Raw genomic sequence first — 20,887 nt, forward strand, 5'->3', positions numbered from 1 at the left:
TTAGAAGCAGCCCCAAGTGATTCTATGCTAAACTTCTTCTTCCTCAGTGGAGTCACTGGCACTGAAGTAGCAGAAAATGGATTCTTAGGATCCTAAAATAGAAGCCTAGAAGAACTTGAGACTTTCTCTTACTCTCAAGTTTTCCTTGAGGCTTCACTAGATTTAGTGGATTTACTACTACTGCTCTATTCATCCCTGATCTCTACTATCGGAATGGGGGAACCAGTCGGCTTCAAAAGGGGAGTGCTTACAGATGGAGCAAGGCTATGATGAGGAGATGGAGTAGCAGCCAGATGAGGAGGTGAAATTGGAGTAGTTGTTCCATCCTTCGACTCTTTTGTTCCTTTTTCTTCAGTAGCAACCTAGGCTCCAATCACCGGTAGGGAACCTCCTTGGAAAGTTGGAGCTATCAAAATATTCTTTTCCAAGGGTTGATCACCTCCTCTTGTAGATTGAGTAGGTCCTAGAGCAGCTGAAGTTGTAGCACTAGGTGTGGCACTTTGAGAAGAAGTGGGAGTAGTAGCGGCTTGTGAAGCTTGAGTAGTCTTTCTCCTACTCTAGCCCTTTTTTTTGTCCACTCAATGCATTTCCTAGTTCTTTTGATAATTCGAGCCATCATAGCATCAAGGTTTTCCTCCACATTGACATATGGCTCAGAATTGATTGGAGTATTTCTCAATTTGGTCAAGTATGTATTACTATACATATTTTTCCCATCATCCTCTAGGCCTTCCACCTCTAAGTTAATGCCATATGTCTTTATTTGTTCTACTGTGAGTCTAGAAAAGGCACGGTCTTAGCTCTCTAGCTCATCTTTGTAATCAACCAAGTAATCTTCTATAGTAGTTACATATTTGATGATGCTTCCAATTTGAAGTATATCTCTAGCATACTCATTTGGATCAAACATGGGCCTTATCACTTCATACTCCTCCAGTCTATATTTTCTTTCGAATGCATTGAGCATGTTCTTTGCATTTGATCAAGACTCACAACTGTATGCTCCAACTTTTATGGGAAATTCATATCCCTTTTTCTTCAAACTAGTACTTAGCACATTTACTTGAATTGCTTGCCTGATGACCTCGATGAGCATGATCATATCATCCAGATATTTGGGCAGCTTTAGGGGAAATCCATCAAACACTGCAAGACACAAATAAGAAAAGGATGAGAATTGAATAAAATAATAGCCAAACTAGCTGATGACCGCCATCGCTTGTAGGTTGAACCTCCACTCTTGACACCCGTGAAGTTCCCTGCAGATTCTCATAGTAAATGCATCATTAACTTGGATATACTCTGCATAACCATTCTGTAACTGCAAACATGGATAAAACTCATAACTTTTTACATTTTTGAGAAAATTCTCTATTCTAAGGAGTCCTCACCACAGTTGTAGGGAAGCCAACATATATATCAAGAAAGATGACATATAAAATGAATTGTAAATCTTAGCTGCACTAAGAGCTCTAAAAAGATGTTCGCTAACTTCATATGCCCAGTCAACATACTATGTGTCTAAGCAGATAATTTGCACCATAAAGAAGTATTGTTCTATAAAATTGAATGCTTCTACCTCACCTTTTAGTCAATGAAAGAGGACCAAAATATACACAATTTCAAGCTTAAGATTTAGGCCAAACAGAGTTTTAGGAACCTTACTCTTTGCCCCTCTAGGCTTTTGGAACTAGGAACCCATGATCTCCTTCTGCCACACTATCTTCTTCAAAGAGAATTTAGACATAGCTACACTAATTGTTAATTCTTGAGAACTCCTCTTTTTCTAGAATTTGTAAACAATTGACTACTACTTGCCTATCAATTGAGATTAACATTGTTTAATCAGGTAGCAAGATTTGCTTCGTATTCAGGTTATAGTGATTAATACATTCAATAATCAACTCCAGGGCTTGCACTACTATGAGAAATCTTTCTACTTCTACCAACCCACTTCTTCAGAGTTTCTTCGTTATGGGATGAACTAGTTCTACCCTTAACCTTCATTGGAAATCTTACATATTAAAGAAATGGAGTGAAGTGTCTATGATATTCTGCCATGTGGACTTGATTTTGCCCAATCTATCAAATCCGGCAAACCTTGGTGCCATTTAGATTGAGATAGAGATAACTAGAAATCTTAAAACTCAAAATAAGATAGAGAGAAAACTTTGTAACTGTGGAGATTTCAATAATCAATTTAATAGCATAACAGTTCAAATGAGTAAGTAGTAGTTTGAAAATCCGTTATATTCATCTCTATATAGGAACTCCAATCCACCCATTAATCTTTAAAATCTGTGCCACACAAATGATTTAAATGATAAATCTATTAGATTAGTAAATGTGGAGGTTGTAACAAATTCTTTCTTTTCTTTTCACTATTTTTGTTGGCCCAACGGTTATTTTCCTTTCTTATAGCTTACATTCCCGTTTTCCACTATGTTGCGAAAAAAAAAAGAACGAAGTACTCCTTGGGGAAAAATCCGCTTGACTAGATTCCACTCAAAACATCCCTACAAATTTAACTAATTTGATTCCATTTCTATCCCAACACATCTTGTGCTCAATTCGAACACTTACCATTGTTGCAGTAGCAATTTTTCATTAGATGCGAAATATTGATTTCGAGGGTAGAAAGCCTCCAAGGGAGAAAGCAATTTCCATTTTTTTGCTTAAGCTTTCGCTTTACCTTTTCTACCCTAAGAACTTTACCACAAGCCCTCAGAAAACATAAAAGAGGCTTCGCAAGCGAAAAATGGGGCCCACTAGTAACTTTACCTTTCTATTTAGGCCGTTGCGGAAAACTTACTTCTTGGTTCAAAACCTGCAAAGAAGAAGTCATTTCTGAGTTTTCTGTTGTTCCCCTTTTTAATCATATTAGTAAGATTTAAAAGGTTCCCATAGCGAAAACATGGCAATAGTTGAGTGACTTATCCATAACATAATTTTCTTCTCTTCATTTAAGCTCAAGAATCACATTTAGGAATCTCAACGAAATTTTACCTCCGGGGTGCAAAAACTGCCAAGGAGAAGATCAAACTGGATTTTTCACAAGTCCAACTTTCTATAAGTTTGGAACAAAATGACTTGCAAGTAAATTCAATTGATGTAGAATTATTCAAGAATCTCCATCGAGTAAGGATCTAGAATCTCCAAGTGATTATGTTCTCTGCAATTGCTTTACATAAGGCATTCCCTCTTATCAATTTTGTAGGTTTAATCTAAATATCGTATTCTTGTATCTTTGCTACCCATGCTCCTCTGACATTGCAACCTACTTCTTGTTGTGTTAGCACAAATTTTACTACTATGTCTGGGACAAAGATGACAAAGTGTGAATGCAAGATATAGAACCGAAAATTCTCAAGTGCTCTGACTACTGCATAACCATGCTTTTCAATTTGTGAATATTTCAGTTTGTGATTTTTAAAAGGTATGCTCATAAAAGCTATAGGAGCTTGTACCCCTTCATCATTATCTTGCATTAATATTGCAGATAAAGTATGCTCAGAAGCATAACAATAAATAAAGAAATCTCATTTATAATTTGGATGACTCAAAACTGGGGTATGAGCAATAGCAGTTTTTATATCTTAAAAAGCTTGCTTTCCCGCCTCATTCCATTTAAAATTTGAATTTCCTTTCATCATGTCTAATATATGTTTAGTAGTTTCTATGAAATCAGGCACAAATCTTCTGAGAAAATTTACCTGTCCAAAAAAAGACTTAACCCCTATTTTGTTTGAGGGTAGACTCAATCTCTAAATAGCCTTTACTCTTTCAAGGTCGATTCTAATGCCTTCTTGGGACACTATATGACCCAAAAGCTTTCCTTCTGTCACATAAAAAATTGACTTCTTTGGGTTAAGAGATATTCCATGCTCTCTGCACCTCTGTAGTACTCTCCCTAAATCTTCGATATGATCTTTTCTTTTTCTTGAGAACATGGTAAGGTCATCTAGATATATGACTATGATTCGATCTTTCAAATCAGTGAATGTCTTAATCATGCATGTTTGGAATGTAGCACTAGCATTAATAAGCCCAAAAGGCATTCTATGATATGCAAATGTACCCCAAGGGGTAGTGAACATCGTCTTATGTTGGTCCTTCTCCTCTATTTCAATCTCATTATAACTCGAGAAGCCATCAAGCATAGACATTATTTCAGATCCCACCACTTTTTGCAATAAATAGTCCATATTAGGAAGAGAAAAGTTGTCTTTCAGGGATGCCTGGTTCAAATTACGAAAATAAACATAGATCCTTATCTCTCCATTCTTCTTTCTGATGGGTACTATATTGACTACCCAGGTGGAGTGGTGAATGGGATAAATTATCCTTGCTTTCAACATCTTATCTACCTCCTAAAAATGGCATCTTCAACTTTAGGATTATAATTCCTCTTTTTCTGTCGGAAAGGGGTTGCATCAGGCTTTAGTGGGATCTCATGTTTTACCTTCCCATTTTTATAACTTTTCAAACCTTCATAGCTCCAAAAAACATCTTTGTATTCCATAAAGAGATTCTTTGCAGCCTCCTTTTCCTCAAGTAAACAACATTTCCTTATGTTAATCAGTTTAGGATTATGAATATCTCTGATATTAACTCCTTCACATTCACCTATTGTAGGTCCCTTTTCTACTCTTTTTTGCTTTATGTAAGCATTATGCCTATTAAATAATTTTTCTAAGACCACAAAATATAGAGGAATGGTGTTACCTTTTAGTGGAACTTCTCCGTTTTGACCCCATTTCTCAATTACATCAAAGCTTTCATGTTCACTTCCACCAAAATCATGCTCTAAACTAGAATTTTCATTCTCTAAAAACATCTATAGACTCTTGTCATCACTAAAGACTTGCCATGATTCTGCGTTATCTGAGATGGCAGATCAATATACAATTTTGATCTGGTACTTCTTATCTTTGAAATCTGGATGAGGAAGCAATAAAGAGGTGAAAACTACTAAGGAGTCAGCTTTAGTATTCATCTGCCTTGGAACTAATTCAATAGAAAAAGCATCCAAACCCTCGATCTCATCCCAGACTCTGTTCCTATAATTTTTAAGCTTATGTATTTTAACAAAATACTGCCCTTTTATTTGCTTCACAATAAGCTTGGCATCACCTTGAGCTTTTAAAATATTTATACCTCTTTCCTTTGCTGACATTATTTCCAGTAATAAGGCCTCATATTCAGTAGTATTATTAGTATTCCCAAAGGCCAGAGGTTCAGGTTCTCCTTCTTGGGATATCAATACTACACCTGCTTTGGATCCTAAAGAGGCACAACTTCATCAAATTCAAGCATCCATATACCTGGTACATATTTTATTTCATTAGAAGTTTTATCACCTTGATTTTCATCTATTTTTTCATTCATATCTTCCTCAGTAAACAACATATAGTTGCCGAATTCAAGTTCTTGATATAGAATTTGAGCTTTAGGATCATCTGATTTCAAAACTGTAAACATTTCTTTTTCTTCAGGTTCTAATTTGACCTTCTTATTTCCAATAGGTATCACTACTTGAGACCAATCTAGTTTTATTTCTCCTCCCAAGTCTCAGCAAAAACTTCTACTTAATAGAAGTCCATAGCTTGCTGGAATATTGACTACTAGAATAGTCAATAGGAGTTTCTTTTTCAAATGTGAAGCTAAGGCTACTTAAGCATCTTTGATCTGTCCAATTAGAGGGACTTGTTTGGCATCCATAGAATAACATCTCCCATGCACTTTAGTAAGATTTAGTCCCAAGGCTTTAGCTACAGAATATGGCATAACATTATCTGATGCACCTAAATCTATTATGCAATTACTGAGTTTACATCCATTGATGTACAATGAAATATAAAAAGGTTCAGACTTCTATCCAAGGAAAGTTGCTAAAATAGTAGAGTCTTCTAGATTAAACAAGCCAGATGTTAAAGTTTCATCTTCAATTTCAATAGTCACATTATGATTCAAATCTGAGGTACCTCCTTTACATCTATCCACTAATCTGTTTAACTCGGAAGGATGTGACTTTAAATAATCAATAGTAGAAATTTGAACTTTTGACTCTTCACAAAATTGAATGAAATCAAAAGATATCTTGTCCTTACCCATCTGTGAAGTGGAGCTTTCTTGATCATTATGTGTTGGAAATGATTGAAAAGATCATGAATGAAGAGAAATGGAATTGGTAAAGAATTTTTTTATCATTGTTTTGTCATTGATGTCAAACTTGCTATTTGCAAGAATGACAATTGCTTTAGTGATCCAATACTATAAGTTGGTTGATTGACAAGGAGGTGGCAATCAATAAGATGTAACTAGAGTACCTAGAGAAAGGTTGAAGTTATGATGTTGAAATGAAGTATAAGGATCAGCTAAGCCATTGATGAAATAGTGTATTGATGACATACTCTAAGACATAGAGGTTGGACACACCAAGACATATCAAAGATGAAAGGATTAACCAAGTTCTAGTTAAGTGCCAAATAGATTCTCAGTTGAAGCCGAGTAGTCTTCAAGTGCCAAGTGAGGATCAGGTGTCGAGTAGAAAAAAAGATAATATGTGCCGAGTAAGTCTTCAAGTGCCAAGAAAGATATAAGTGCCGAGAGAATTTCAAGAGCTAAGTTTCACATAATTTCTTCAACTGTCAAGTGCCAGTAAATAACAATAAAAGTGGAGTAACACAGAAGGTGCCAAGCATTAGTAAATCAATGATGTCGAGTTGCTGCATTATTTTGAAAAGTCAAAGAATCACTAGATCTAAGTTGACATGGTAGTTATCTAGAATTTTGTGAACCAGATAGAAGATAAGAATGATGAGCTGGTGACATAGAACACTATGTAAAACATTTTTGGTGAATGCTAATGGATTTATCATGAAGTTTTTAGATAGAAACAAGATATGGGATAGATACATTGTATCCTACCTAATCCATTGAAACCCTAAAATTGGAGAAGGAGATTTGAGCAGGAAATCAAGAAGAAAACTTCTTTATAAGGATTTACAAGTCAAAGATCAAGTGTGCATGCAAGAGAGGGAAGTGGTCATAAGTGTGATCATGCGAAGAAGCCTAGAGGAGTAAGAATAGAGCATCAAGACTCTGAGTTGTTCAAGTGACCATAGATTGAATTGGCATAACGAGTGGAAGAACTCAAGGAGACAGATCTTGAAGGGTGAACAAGCTGTCAGCACTGCAAGGAAGAGAATCCAAGCAAAGAAAGGAACTGAAGAGTGATCTGAAATATGCATAGTGAGGGTTGCAAATCTATATCAGGTCAAAACCTTTCTAATACTTTCTTACCATTGTATTAGATACTGAAACCCTACATTACTAGGTTAGCTTAATAGCTAGGTGGATAAGCCTTAGGAAAAGAATAGGAGATCCCCAGGAGAAGCACAAAGAGATCCTCAAGAGAAGGATAAAGAGATCCTTAAGAGAATTATAAGAGATCCTTAGGAGGAGGATAGGAGATCCTTAGAGAGGGATGAAAGATTTTTTTGAGAAGGTGACTATAAATCCCATGGACTTGGGTGAGCCTAGCAGCTCTATGTAAATCCTTTAACAGGGTGACATTCCAAGTTGAATGTTCTTAAATCCTTTAACAAGGTCACATTTAACAATCCCCACTCCAGTTTTACCTTCTTATTCTTGGAGGGTTTTTGGGTTATCAAATCTGTAGTGTTATGGTGTGATGCATGTTTACTTTTCATGCTTGTTTAATGTTCAATTGCATACATGATAATTTAAGTTATATACTATTAAGGATTTGTAGAAAAAGTTGTATTGGACATCATTTGACCTTGGATAATAGATTCGCCCACCCCCACCCCAACCCCACCCCCCCCCCTCAGTTATTCTAAAGAATTCTAACAATTGGTATCAAAGAAAATTGCTGATTTGTTTCAAGGCACTAGCAACAGAAAGATCAAGATGTCCAAGAGAGAAGTTCCCAAGCTAAACAAAGACAATTTTGTTGCATGGAAAAGTCTGATGAAGCTACACCTCAGATCAATAGGTGACTATGCATAAACCTCAATCATAGTTGACCATGTAGACCTTGCAGGACCCCTCACTGCAGATGATATGAGCAAGAAGAAGGAGCACAACCAAGGAATGTTAGATATTGCTTCAGCACTAAGCTATGCCGAGTATGATGACATCAAAGGATGTGATACTTAAAATCAGATGTGGAATACATTATCAAGAATCTATGGAGGAGATGACAATGTCAAGAGAGCCAAAAGAGAAAGCCTAAGAGGAAAGTTTGATGATATGAAAATGGAAGAAGGAGAGAATGCTACTTAATACGGTGCAAGAATGAAGTAAGTAGTCAGTGCCATAAGAAGCCTAGGAGGATAGTTAGTAGAAGAACAGTATGTAGCAAATACTTGAGAACTTTTCTTCCCATCCATGCTATAAGAGTATTAGCCATCCAAGAGCTAAGGTGTGTACTAGGAAACACACTGACATTTGAGGGAATAATTGGAAGACTCACTGCCTTTGAGCTATCCAACTTTGACAACTCTAAGCCAAAATTTTTTGAATCTTCATTCAAAGCTAAGATGAAAATGAAAGACAATGAGGAGGTTCAAAAAAAGAAAAAGAATGGAAAAGGAAAGTATGTATCCAGTGATAGCAGCACTGATGAAGATGATGTGGACAATTTGGAGGCATTACTAGCAAGGAGATTTCATAGAGGAAGAGGCAAATTCAAAGGTAAGCTACCAATCATTTGTTTCAATTATAATGAAGTTGGTCACATTGCAGCCAGATGCACAAAAAAGAAAAATTACAAGGATGGAGGGAATTTCAAGAACAAGAAAGAGAAAAACAAGGACTACAAAGGTACAGGCAAAAGATGTTATATTGTTGAAGAAGACTCTGACGAGAATGATGATGAAGTAGTCTATGTGGCTATGAAAGATGAATCAGATGAAGATGAAGCAACTACTTTGGTAACCTGCATGAACAAAAATGATAGATGGATCATAGACAACGAATGCTCTCATCACATGACTGGAGATAAAAGTAAGTTCATTTGCTTTACTCAATATGAAAGAAATAGTGTTAGATTTGGTAACAATGCACCATGTTAGATCAAAGGGAAAGGTAGTATCAAGCTTACTGAAAAGATATCATGTGATAATGCATATTATGTTGAAGGACTGAATTATAACTTGTTAAGTGTCTCACAGTTAGGCAACATAGGATGTAAGGTTGAATTTGAAAAAGGAATTGCTAAGATTTATAATTCTCAAGGAAGTCAAATAGGAAAACGTGATCAGACTAGGAGTAATTTGTTTTACCTTGTCATGGAAGATGCTTCTTGTCTTATTGTTCAAACTGATGATGTATGGTTATGGCACAAGAGGCTATGTCATATAAATTTTGACAATCTAATAAGCATCAGCAAGATGAAGAAAGTTAGAGGACTACCAAAGTTGAAGAAGCCTGATAACATCATGTGCAAACAATGCCAACTAGGAAAGATGACCAAGTCAACATTCAAAAGCAAGACTTATACTTTAGAAGAAGTATTAGAGCTAGTTCATATAGACTTGTGTGGTCCCATAGAAGTACAAAGCTACAAAGCTGACAGATACATAATGCTATTTGTAGATGACTATTCAAGGATGATGATAGTCATGTTCCTAAAAAAAAAATCAAATGCATTTCAAATGTTCAAATGGTATTTGGCCAGAGTTGAGAAAGAAATTGGAAAGAGCTTAAAATGTGTCAGATCTGATAGAGGAGGTGAATTCACATCAAGAGAATTTGAAGAGTTTTACAATGAAATAGGAATTAAAAGGTACACATCAACACCTAGAACTCCACCTCAAAATGGTATAGCAGAGAGAAGGAATAGATCATTTATTGACTATGTCAGGAGTTTAATGATGGAGAAAAATGTTCCACTCAAGTACTAGAGAGAAGCTGTAAGTACTACAATTTACACACTCAATCGAGTTCAAGTCAAGAAAGGTACAAATGCAACACCTTTTGAATTATGGTATGGGCATTCTCCTAATGTAAAACATTTCAAAGTATTTGGATGCAAATGTTATATATATAAAGAGTCTAGGAATGGAAAGTTTGATGCAAAGAGTGAGGAAGGCACATTTCTTGGTTATTCTACTAGAAGCAAAGCTTATAAATGCTTGAATGGTAACACTAAAAAAGTAGTAGAAAGCACAAATGTGAAATTTGATGAGCTTGCAGAAGTTAAAAGTGATGAGGACACCAAGAAAGTAGAGGAATAAAAGACCTTTGTATACTTTTATGAAGGTATATCTAATGATGGTGAAGTTGCAGCTCAGAATGACAGTCAGCAACAAAATCTAGTATCTATTGAGTCATAGACAATGAATGCCGAACAATAGACACATTCAGAAGACGAGTTGCAAAATACAAAAACTGTTCATTCAAATTTTAAGAAAATCCAACAAGAAGAAAATGAAAAAATACTTGATGAAAATATGCATGAGGATACAGATTCTGAAAGAGACAACATGCAAACAAGGAAAGAACCTGTATTGGCAAAGCATGTGAAAAGACATCATCCTGTAGATCAAATGATTGGAAATAAAAAGGTAGGACCAATGACAAGGAATAGACTCAGAACTGAAACATGTTTGCTCAGCAAAATGGAACCAAAAATAGTAAGTGAAACCATAACAAATGATGACTGGTATAATGCTATGAAAGAAGAAATAAAACAAATTGAGAAGAACAAGACATCCACCTTAGTCTCAACACCAACTGATAAGAATGTTATTAGAACCAAGTGGGTGTTTAGAAACAAGTTAGATGAAAATGGTAAAATCACAAGGAACAAGGCAAGACTAGTTTGTAAAGGGTATGCACAAGAAGAAGGACTAGATTATGGAGAAACTTTTTCTCCAGTTGCCAGAATGGAAGGAGTAAGGACCTTACTGGCATATGCAGCCTTCAAAAGATTTAAAGTCTATTAGATGGATGTTAAGTCTGCATTTTTGAATGGTATACTTGAAGAGGAAGTCTACATAGAGCAACTAGAAGGTTTTGTTGATGAAAAGAATAAAAATAAGGTATGTAAACTGCATAAGGCTCTATATGGATTGAAGCAAGCCCCTAGAGCTTGGTATGAGAGACTTCACAAGTATTTGCTACAAATAGGATTTGAAAGAACTGATGATAACGACAACATGTACATCAAATCAAAAGAAGGTAAGGATATTATTGTATCTAAAATATTTTTGGATGATATAGTTTTTGGAGGAAAGGAAGTACTATGCAAAAGTTTTGCTGACAAAATGAAACATGAGTTTGAAATGTCTATGTTTGGAGAAATCAAGTTCTTTGTAGGATTGCAAGTACATCAACTAAAACATGGCATATTTGTAACACAATCAAAATACATCAAAGTGATACTTAAAAAGTTTGGATTAGAAGACTCCAAACCTATTAGCACACCAATGGAAATAGGACATAAGCTATCTAAAAATCATGAATTAGCTGAAGTCAATCAAACAATGTACAGATCCATGATTGTAAAACTACAATATGTTGTACATAGCAGACCAGACATAGCACTAGCAGTTGGAATAGTGGCTAGATTCTCTGCCAATCCTAGAGAAAATCATCTCGTGGTAGTAAAAAGGATAATGAGGTATCTCAAAGGAACTGATGATTTTGGTCTATATTACAAAAAGAATGAGAAGTTTGAGCTCAATGCATACATAGATGCAGATTGGGGAGGAAACATTGATGACAGAAAAAGAAAAAGTAGAGGAGCATTATTCTTAAGAAAAGGCTAGTTACTTGGACTAGTAAGAAACAAACATGCACGTCTTAGTCCACTGCAGAAGCAGAATATGTGGCAGCAGCAGTCACTTGCACAAACATTGTATGGCTCAAACATCTATCGAAAGGAATGAAAGAAGAGGTAACTAAACCTATGATACTGCATTATGATAACACAAGTGCTATAAACATATCCAAGAATCTAGTGAGGCATGCAAAAATCAAGCATATTGCAATCAAATATCACTATGACAGAGAATTGGTGGAAGATAAACAAGTGAAGATGGAGTATATTCATACAAAGGAACAAATTTGAGACATCTTCACTGAACCATTGCCCAAGGATGCATATAAATATCTTAGAGGCAAGTTGGGGGTAATACCCCTAACTCAAACAGTCTAAAGCAACATAAAAGCTGCCCTACATCAACAGGAGTAGATCATTGAAATATCAAAAGAATAATGTAGAGGATGACAACAGGAGCAAAAACTCTAGATCAGTCACAAGCATGGTGACAGAGGGAGAAAAACATAAAGATGCAAGGCCTCTATTTAGCATACTAAAGATTCTACATCTTTGGTATTTATGTCAAAGAGGGAGATATAGGTGAAACTCATCTGATCAATGCAAAGAGGGAGATATATGATATATGAAGGATCAGGAATACAGAGTAAGGATGCAGTAGTCCAAAGGGAGAAGAAAAATAAAATGGATTCAAATTTTGGTGGAAACTAAGTTGATCAACTTAATCATTTGATCAGTTTAGTTTGCCATCAATGCCAAAGAGGGAGATTGTTGGAAATGATTGAAAAGATCATGAATGAAGAGAAACTGAATTGGTAAAGAATGTTTCAATCATTGTTTTTCATTGATGTCAAACTTGCTACTTGCAGGAATGACAATTGCATTAGTGATACAATACTATAAGTGGGTTGATTGACAAGGAGGTGGAAATCAATAAGATGTAACTAGAGTACCTAAAGAAAGGTTGAAGTTATGATTTTGAAATGAAGTATAAGGATCAGCTAAGCCATTGATGAAATAGTGTATTGATGAAATACTCTAAGACACAGAGGATGGACACACCAAGACATATCAAAGATGAAAGGATTAACTAAGTTCTAGCTAAGTGCGGAACAGATTCTCAGTTGAAGCTGAGCAGTCTTCAGGTGTCGAGTGAAGATTAGGTGCCGAGTAGCAAAAAAGATAATTGGTGTTGAGTAAGTCTTCAAGTGTCGAGCAAGATATAAGTGTCGAGAGATATTGACATGCTGAGTGAATTTCAAGAGCTGAGTTTCACAAAATTTCTTCAGGTGCCGAGCATCAGTAACAATGATACCGAGTTGCTGCATTATTTTGAAAATTCAATGCTTCGCTAGATCTAAGCCGACATGGTAGTTATCTAGAATTTTGTCAACCAGATAGAAGATAAGAATGATGAGTTGGTGACAAAGAACACTATGTAAAACATTTTTGACGAATGCTAATGGATTTATCATGAAGTTTCTAGATGGTAACAAGATATGGGATAGATACATTGTATCCTACCTAATCCATTGAAACCTTGAAATTGGAGAAGGAGATTTGAGCAAGAAATCAAGAACAAAACTTCTTTATAAGGAGTTACAAGTCAGAGATCAAGTGTTGGTAGACAGATTTGTCTTCTCTTGTTTCTTGTGAAGATATGACTCTTAATGCCTAAATGATGAACAATATCTATTTACAACATTTGAAAAGCCATTCTCTGATTACTAGCTTCTCTCTGAATTGGTAGGTACAGCCCCCTTTGTGAATGATGTTCAAGGAATTATGTTTTATTCCTAAAACTAATGTGGGCATTAAGCCTAACTAGAAATTAATTCAGGTGAGAAAGACTTCTAAATACTGAAACAGATTCACTTATCCACACCTCTTATGAATCCATAAATCTATTCGCATAAGACTAGAATAAGTTGAAATTCAGATCTAAACTACAACCGATGAACTGGGAAAAATTAACAAAATCCTTTCGTCAAATGAATTATGACAATACTTATTACATTCATTTGTATTCTAGAAAATAGGGGAAATGAAACTCTGTTCTTCCTTAGTTCTCTGTAATACAGAAAGGAAATACTAACTGTAGACACCTAAAAATCCTTTAGAAAATAATATTTTTTATTTTCTTAAAAAAAGTCCCTGATGACATCATCATTTATTAATTAATTAATTTATTTATTTTTATGCGATTAAATCCCTTTATCTTAATTAAAAATATTTAATTAAGGAATCCCTCCCAAAAATGTTTAAATCTTATTTAAACATTATTTCCTTATTTATTAATTATTTAATTAATAAATTGACCAAAAATCTTAAAATAAATAAAAAATTATTTTTTGCCCAAAACTTGGCCAATTTCCTTAAGACCACTAACCTCTTCCAAAATCTTCTAATCCTTCTTTAATTTTGATTAAAGGCTAATCTCATCATTTCCTACCCCTAATCCCAACTCAAAATATTTAATTAAGATTAAATATTAATCCTCATGTTTATTAAAAAAGTTTTAATAAATATCTCCTCAACCCAAACCCTTGAAATAAATAAAACTTTATTTATTTCCTAAAAATCTAATTTATCCTCATTCTAAGAAGTTGTAGACTCTTCTAGAAAGTCTTCATCCTCATCCTAAGAAGTTCTAGACTCTTCTAGAAAGTCTTCATCCTCATCCTAGGAAGTTCTAGACTATTCTAGAAAGTCTTTATCCTCATTCAAAGTCTAGACTCTTCTAAAATATGTCTTTAAACCTAATCCTAATCCCCTCCTAACCTTGTCACATTCCCTAAACATGGGTTAAAACTTACTAACCCAAGCCAAAGTTAACAAATATCTCCTCCTTCACCCACCCTCATTAAATGCCATCCACTTGCCTATCCCTAAGCTAATCCTAAACCATCCTAATCTATCCTCTAACCATTTGCAGAAGCCTAAGCAAGCTTAAAACCTTCCTAATCAAGCCCAATTCGAAATTCCTCTCATCTCCCTCAAAATATCCCAACCATAAAACTTTATGAAGCCCACTAGGCCATAAATGACTCTTCCAAAGCCCTTTCATTGCTCTTACAAGCCATTATGAGGGTCTTTATGAATATTTTATCCATTCAGCCTCCTTTGTTGACTCATCCTTCCCCTTTCCTCCATCCTATCACCCTGTGACATGTGTCACTCCCTGATTGGCTGTAAGGAAGCACAATCCATGTGCTCTCCTCTCATGCAATATGAGCCCTCCATGACCTTTTTCCCATCCTTGCATCTTAGCCCTCAATCCCTCAGGCCTCTTGCCTATAAATTTGATCCTTTCCCTTTGCAAAACAACACAATCCATGAAGTAAAGTCATAATGCCATTTTAAGAAGCCATTTTACATCAAAACCATACACTCACACCCAAATTCCAACTCCATTTGAAGCCCTTTTTGAAGCATAAAGCTTGAGCATACATCCTATCTATTTAGACAAAGCTACTCAACAAGAGAGCTTCTTGTTGAGAAAGCGCATTAATGGCTCATATTCTTAATTGAGAGCTCATCTTAGTCTATCTTGAAGTTTATGAATTTTGTTTAGTTTGTAGAAGCTTTATTTAAATTTGGTTTCTATTAGCATACTAACATTGCTCATATAAATTAAGTAATCACAATATCTACTGGAACAGAAAATGATTGAAACAAAATACCATTCAATTGTCTCTGCAACAAATAGTACTTCACACCAAAATTTTGCCGACCTTTCATTAATCATTCAACTTCATACATATAGACTTGAGAGATGACCATTACAATAGGAATTTTAATCGGTTCATCTTTTGAGGATGACAAATGGCAAGATGCCAATTTGTCATTTTACAAAATAAACAAAATTTGCAAAATTTACATTAGAAAATGGAAAGGGAGTGTTAAATGAATCACTTGGACTTCTTTCCCTTTTCAGTTTTTGCCCTATATGTTTTGGCAGCCACTATAATTGGGATCATTTCTTCATGACTAGGCACATGTACATTAGTGAATCTTAAGAGCCACTTTTGATGTTCCCAAGCTAACTCCTTTACTGCATTTAGATGACTTGTCAATTCTCCAATTGCCACATGTACGTATCCACCAAGCTTATGCAGCTCTACCACTCTGTTTTGACTGCTTGAAATCATTCCAGATAGATTATTCATGTATGTAGAGAAGTTATTCTTCATTACTTCTATCCCAATAAGAGCTTTTCCTTGCCCACTATTTTGTGGGTTAGTGTGTAATCCTTGCATGAGTTCAAATGCTCTGTCTTGAATCTTCCTCACCTTTTCCTTTGTTCCTGTGAGTCCTTCTTCAGCCTCTTGAATCATCTCCTACTTGAAAGGCATGTTTTGAAGCCATCGAACAGAGGCTCAGTCCCCTTCTTTAGAATATTCACTTCAACTGCCTCCTTTTCCTTCATTTGGATGACCATATTCAGGAGAGAAATACATTTGTCACACCTTTCCTTTTCTGCAGACAAAGTGTTGTGATTAGAAGTGATATTATCCTTCTCAATTTCTAACTGAAGGATAACATTCCCAATTTGATCAATCAGAACAACTCCATCTGCATTCAGTTTCTTAATCCATTCTTTTCTGATCTGGCCAAAATGCCTATACTTTTGAAGCTGTGAGATGAAGGCTTGCACTTCTTCTATAGTAGGGTTCTCAGTAGCAGGTACACCAGTAATGGTTTCTAATGGAACAACTAGTTGCCTAATAAATCTTTTCAGTTATTCAATCTCAGCATTCATTCTAATTTTTGACAATTTGAGATTCTCCAATTGTTCTTCTATCATATCATTACTTGATCTCCATAGGCCCACCTTTCTATCATGCCTAGCTTCTCCGAGATCAATTGAATGCAGAGTGAAATCTTTAGGAGTCATGTCCTCGATCCTCCTTGCTTTATTTTTATTTTCTACCTCCATTGTTAAGTGTCCTTATTTTGGATCTTGCCCAAGTATTGATAAAGTCTTCTATTTCTTAGCTTTCGCTACTACAGATCCTAGGCGAACTGCTTGAGACGTCGTATCCTTTGCAGGCATACTCTCCTCTTTCCTCTTTCTTTTCCTTTCTAAAGTATCTTCTAGCTAGGATTCTATGCTAATTACTTTAGAAGCAGCCCCAAGTGATTCTATGCTAAACATCTTCTTCCTCACCGGAGTCACTGGCGCTGAAGTAGTAGAAAATGGATTCTTAGGATCCTGAAATAGAAGCCTAGAAAAACTTTGGACTTTCTCTTGCTTTCAATTTTTCCTTGTGGCTTCATCAGATTTAGTGGATTCACTAATACTACTTTGTTCATTCCTAATCTCTACTATTGGAATGGGGGAAATAGTCGGCATCAAAAGGGGAGCGCTTACAGATGGAGCAGGGCTATGATGAGGAGATGGAGTAGCAGCCACATGAGAAAGTGAAATTGGAGCAGTTGTGCCATCCTTTTTCTCTTCTGTTCCTTTTTCTTCAGTACCAACCTGGTCTCAAATCATTGGTAGGGAACCTCCTTGGCAAGTTGGAGCTATCAGAACATTCTTTTCTAGGCATTGATCACCTCCTCCTATAGATTGAGCAAGTCTTGGAGCAGTTGAAGTTGTAGTAGTAGGTTTGGCACTTTAAGAAGAAGTGGGAGTAGTAGTGGTTGGTGAAGCTTGAGTAGTCTTGCTCCTACTCTGACCCTTTTTGGCTATCCACTGAACACATTTCTCGGTTCTTTTGATAATCCGAGCCATCATAGCATCAAGGTTTTCCTCCACATTGACATATGGCTTAGAACTGATTGGAGTATTTCTAAATTTGGTCAAGTATGTATTAATATATATATTTTTCCCATCATCCTCTAGGCCTTCCACCTCTAAGTTAATGCCATATGTCTTTATTTGTTCTATTGTGAGTCTAGCAAAGGCATGGTCTCGACTCTCTAGCTCACCTTTGCAATCAGCCCAGTAATCTTCTATAGTAGTTACATGTTTGATGACGCTTCCAATTTGAAGCACATCTCTAGCATACCCATTTGGATAAAACATGGGCCTTATCACTTCATACTCCTCCAGTCTATATTTTCTCTCGAATGCTTTGAGCATGTTCTTCCCATCTGATCGAGACACACAACTGTATGCTCCAAATTTTATGGGAAATTCATATACCTTTTTCTTCAAACTGGTACTTAGCACATTTACTTGAATTTCTTGCCTGACGACCTCGATGAGCACGATCATATCATCAAGATATTTGGGCAGCTTTAGGGGAAATCCATCAAACGCCACAAGATGCAAATAAGAAAAGGATGAGAATTGAATAAAATAACAGCCAAAATAGCTGATGATCACCATCACTTCTAGGCTAAACCTCTGCTCCAAACACCCTTGAAGTTTCTTGCAAGTTCTCATAATAAGTGCATCATTAACCCAGATATACTCCACATAACTATTTTTTAACTGAAAACATGGATAAAACTCATAACTTTTTACATTGTTGGGAAAATTCTCTATTTTGGGGAGTTCTGGCCACAGTTGTAGGGAAGCCAACTTATATATCAAGAAAGATGACATATAAAATGAATTGTAAAACATAGCTGCACTAAGAGCTCTACAAAGATGTTCACTAACTTCATATGCCCAGTCAACATACTATGTGTTTGAGGAGATAATTTGCATCATAAAGAAGTATTGTTCTATAAAATTGAATACTTCTACCTCACCTTTTAGTTGATGCAAGAGGATCAAAATATCTACAATTTTAGGCTTAAGATCTATGCCAAACAGAGTTTTAGAGACCTAACTCTTTGTCCCTCTAGGCTTTTGGAACTAGGAACTCATGATCTCCTTCTGCCACACCATCTTCTTCAGAGAGAATTCAGACATAGCTACATTGATTGTTAATTCAGAGAACTCTTCTCTTTCTGGAATTCATAGGAAATTGACTATTGCTTGCCTATCAATTGAGATTAACACTGTTTGATCAAGTAGCAAGATTTTCTTTGTATCTGGGTTATAGTGATTAATACATTCAATAATCAACTCCGGGGCTTGCACTACTACTGGAAATCCTGGTGCTTCTACCAGCCTACTTCTTCAAAGTTTCTCCATTGTGGGATGAACTAGTTCTATCCTCAACCTTCTTTGGAAATCTTGCATATCAAAGAAACAGAGTTAAGTGTCTGTGATATTCTACCATGTGGACTTGACTCTGCCCAATCCATCAAATCTAGCAAACCTTGTTGCCATTTAGATTGAGATAGAGATAATTGGAAATCTTAAAACTTGAAATAAGACAGAGAGAAAAACTTTGTAACTATGGGGATTTCAATAATTAATTTAATAGCATAATAGTTCAAATGAGTAAGCAGTAGTTTGAAAATTCGTTATGTTCAGCTCTATATAGGAGCTCCAATCCACTCGTTAATCTTTAAAATATGCACCACACAAATGAATTAAATGATAAATCCATTCGATTAGTAAATGTGGAGGTTGCAATGGATTCTTTCTTGTCTTTTCACTATTTTTTTTGGCCCAACGGTTATTTTCCTTTATTATAGCTTACTTTCCCGTTTTCCACCAAGTTGCGAAAAAACAAGAACGGAGTACTCCTTAGGGAAAAATCTGCTTGACCAGATTCCACTCAAAACATCCCTACAAATTTAACTAATTTGCTTCGATTTCTGTCCCAACACATCTTGTGCTCAATTCAAACACTTACCATTCTTGTAGTAGCAATTTTTCATCAGATGCAAAATATTGATTTCGAGGGTAGAAAGCCCGCAAGAGAGAAGGCAATTTCCATTTTTCTACTTAAGCTTTCGCTTTACCTTTTCTACCCTAAGAACGTTACCGCAAGCCCTCAAAAAACATAAAAGAGGCTTCACAAGCGAAAAATGGGCCTCACTAGTAACTTTACCTTTCTATTTAGGCCATTGCAGAAAACTTACTTGTTGGTTCGAAACCCGCAGAGGAGAAGTCATTTTTGAGTTTTTCGATGTTCCCCTTTTTAATCATCTTAGTGATTTTTAAAAGGTTCCTTTGGGACAAACATGGCAAAAATTGAGTTATTTATCCATAACATAATTTGCTTCTCTTCATTTAAGCTCAAGAATCGTATTTAGGAATCTCAGCGCAGTTTCACCTTCGGGGTGTGAAAACTGCTAAGGAGAAGATGAAACTAGATTTTTTGCCAGTCTAACTTTCTATAAGTTCATAAAAAAATGACTTGCAAGTAAATTTAATTGAGTTAGAATTATTCAAGAATCTCCATCGAGTAAGGATTTAGACTACCCGTATGACTCATGACGATAAGGAATATCTACCCGGCTATATAATGTGAGAAAAGACAAAAGATGAAACTCGATGGAGGAACTTAACACTTGGAGAAAAGAAGAAACAACTGACTCAACCAATTTTATACACAATATGATTTAAATCCTCCACTTTGCAAAATTGGACTATGGTAAAAAGTGGGGCAACAATTACATGCACCCAATCAGATAAAAGGAAGGTTTAAGTTGCAATATGGATGAATCACAACCATTGATTCATACCTAACCCTAATTCACCTAGGTCTTCTTGAGGAAGGAAAACCTAAACTTTTTAAGAGTGTGAAAGGGAATGAATGAGACATCAAGGAGAGTTTTGTATTGACAAACTAGGACATTCATGGTGACCAAGGAATTATGATCTGAATTGTATTGCAGAATGAGTTAAAGAAGAATAGAGGAAGGAAATAGTGAATAATAGAAAGACATGACCAAGAATGATCAAGTATACATTAGTTTAGAGGTGATTTGACATCAAGGAACAAAGTGCTAATGGAAGGATCAATGTTGAAACATTCTAACAGGTGAATTAGTTAAATCTCTTAATAGAGTAGTCCTAACAAGCTATATTGAAATCCTCTAGCAAGGTGCTTACTTAATTATGAATTGAATTCCTTTAACAAGGCACACTTCTAATAGGGAAATCCTTTAATAGTCTAAGACCTAATAGTCTTTGTAAGCCTTTAACAAGGCATACCTTTTATAGGGTAGATCATGTTTCATGGTCAAACATTGTAACCTTCATGAGATAAACTTTAT

The sequence above is a fragment of the Cupressus sempervirens genome, chromosome 11, assembly GCF_028749045.1.
Source record: "Cupressus sempervirens isolate cs-2001-9-10 chromosome 11, ASM2874904v1, whole genome shotgun sequence".
NCBI lineage: Eukaryota > Viridiplantae > Streptophyta > Pinopsida > Cupressales > Cupressaceae > Cupressus > Cupressus sempervirens.